This window comes from Corvus brachyrhynchos, unplaced genomic scaffold, assembly GCF_000691975.1.
Source record: "Corvus brachyrhynchos isolate BGI_N302 unplaced genomic scaffold, ASM69197v1 scaffold340, whole genome shotgun sequence".
Lineage (NCBI taxonomy): Eukaryota > Metazoa > Chordata > Aves > Passeriformes > Corvidae > Corvus > Corvus brachyrhynchos.
This window is the reverse complement of record NW_008235987.1, coordinates 1,447,541-1,449,873: the sequence shown is the minus strand read 5'-3', so window position 1 is coordinate 1,449,873 and position 2,333 is coordinate 1,447,541. Positions and strand designations below refer to the sequence as shown.

The 2,333-nt window shown below is 57.4% G+C and overlaps 1 long non-coding RNA gene across 1 annotated transcript in view; it reads right to left on the bottom strand.

Annotated features, from left to right (window-relative positions):
- Positions 1-2,327, bottom strand: part of LOC108445718 — a 35,969-nt gene extending 33,642 nt beyond the window's left edge. Inside the window, exon 1 of the long non-coding RNA XR_001860673.1 lies at positions 1,870-2,327. This is a non-coding gene — a long non-coding RNA (uncharacterized LOC108445718). The remainder of the gene's footprint in view (positions 1-1,869) is intronic.
- Between the last annotated feature and the right edge of the window lie 6 nt (positions 2,328-2,333).

The following is a 2,333-nucleotide window of genomic DNA, read 5'->3' as shown; positions in this document are numbered from 1 at the left end:
ATTTCCCGCCTGGAGCGCGCTCCCGAGCCCCGGTGGGACCTGGGATCCAGCGTCCCCCTGCCCAGAGGGGGTCACCTCATTCCCGGGAGCCAGCTGCCCTCTGAGCAGGGATCCCCATCCCAAGGCGCCCTTCCGAAGGGATCTGTGCCACTGGGGACACGGGTCAGTGGCGGCCTCGGCAGCGCTGCGGGAACGGTCGGACTCTGGGACCTTTGAGGGCTTTTCCAAGCGGAACGATCCCGTGATTCCGCGGAAGGGGCTGAGCAGGGTCAGGGAGGCCCTAAAACCTTCTGCACATGGGGTGTCCCTGAGCCCGAACCTCACGGGCCTCAGCAGCCCTGGGCTTCCCTGGAGCACCTCTGAGTTTTACTGGGACAGATCCTGCTCTGGGGTGCCCGGGGCACCGACCTGCAGCAAGAAATTAACGGTGACAAGGAAATGTCACAGCCAGGGCTTGAGAAGGGATTGCTGAAGGCCCTGATAAAGATCCGGCCTGCAGCTCCAGGTGAGGATCTCTGCAGCCGGATTCAGTTCATCCTCCCTGCAGGATTGCAAGGCCAGGTTGGACAGGATCCTGTTCTCTGGAAGGTGTCCCTGATCACAGCAGAGTTGGAACAAGATAAACTTGAAGATTCCCAATCCAAACCATTCCAGGAAGAAGTGCAGCACCAGGACAGGACTCTCAGCTACCACAAGCACCAACATCTGCACCACGGACCCAGAAACCACAGGACATCCCTCAGAAAAAGGGAAAAATACAAAAAACCCAACCCAAACCAGAGTATCAGCCCGGCCCCAGAGCCAGGGAGGGCTGGGCTGCTTTACAGCAGTTCAGGATAAAAATCTGCCCTAAATCAGCCCAAAGAGCTCAGCCCGAAAATGTGGAACTGCAGCAAGGTCACGGGCACAAATCTCATCCCTCCTCCTCCTCTTCCCTGCGCTGCAGAGGCAGGGACAGCACAGGGAGCCAGAAGACTCCTGATGGAAAGGGATGAAGCCAAGGGCTTGGTACGTTCATGGGATCATCACGGGAAAACCCCAAGGGATTGGGGAGGGACTGAGCTGGAACAGCAGCGACAGGGAGGGAAACAGAAACCCCAGCTCTGTTCCAACACCTGGATGCTGCAGCGCTCGGAGACTGAAACCCAGAGCTGCTTCAGCCACTCTGAGCTCCAGGTTTGCATTTGCCACCTCTGGGAAGAGCAAACAGCCGATCCTCCTGGATCTGTGGTCAACAGCAGCTCATTCCCCACCCAAAAACCCTCCTGCTCCATCCTCCTTCCCCCAGGCTGTTCCCAGCATCACACCCGGATGGCAACACCAGCACAAGTCCCCTCAAAATCCAAAGCCTGGCATCGTTTTCCAGCAGGAAAATGGATTTTCCATCCTGAGCAGACTCACAGCAGCCTCTCCTCCAAAGGGAGCCTTTCGGCTCCTCCCCTGCAGCCACCAGGAGCCCCTCAGGATGAGCCACACGTTGTCCCCAGTGACCCCGACAAGGGTCCCCCCTCTGCCACCCCTGGCTTAGGAGTGTGGAAAACCATCAGGGTTCCATTCCCGAGGGAAAGGAAGGAAAACCTCCCGGGAAGCTGCAGCCTTTAACCTTTTATGCATTGCTCAGCAATAAAACACCAGGAAGGAAACTCCTGTTGGGGATTTCCAGCTGAAATAGCACTAAAAATTCCGTATTTTGATGAAAGCAGCCAGTCCAGCTGGCAGAACAAACCTCTCTGCTCCCTCATTCCCTCAGAGCAGCTCATTGCATTGGGAATGGTTTTCCTCGAGACAGGGAAAATATCCCATTTTCCAACAAGTCCAATGGGAAGGTGCTCAAAAAAAAAAAAGGAAAAATACATATTCCTGACTCACCTCAGAGCAGCAGGATTTGTCCCACAGGAGTGCACGGAATCCTCCCTCCTCCAGGGCCAGGATGCTCAGAGCAGCCCAGAAAAAGAGGGAATTGTAGCCTTGGGCTGTAAGTGCTGCTTTTCCACCTCTGTCCCTCGGGAGGTTCCCTGTATCAGCTCCAGTCCCGCCAGGATGATGCCAACAGCAGTAAATCCACGGGATTTTGGGAGCAGCAGGCGCCTGCAGCTTCCCGGCCGTGCCATTCCCAGCTCCGGACAGAAGGGAGCATCCAAATCCCACCCGAGGCTCAGCGCTCGGGATCCCAGTGCAGAGGGACCATCCAGGAACAAATCCTGCCTCGGGAGCCTTTCCCTGGAGGAGGGGAGGAGCCCCAGCCCTGGGCACGGTCAGGCTCGGGCGTCCTCACGGCTGGCACGAGGAGATTCCAGCAGCTCCTGCGGCCGATGGCGTCTGTCCCCTCAGGA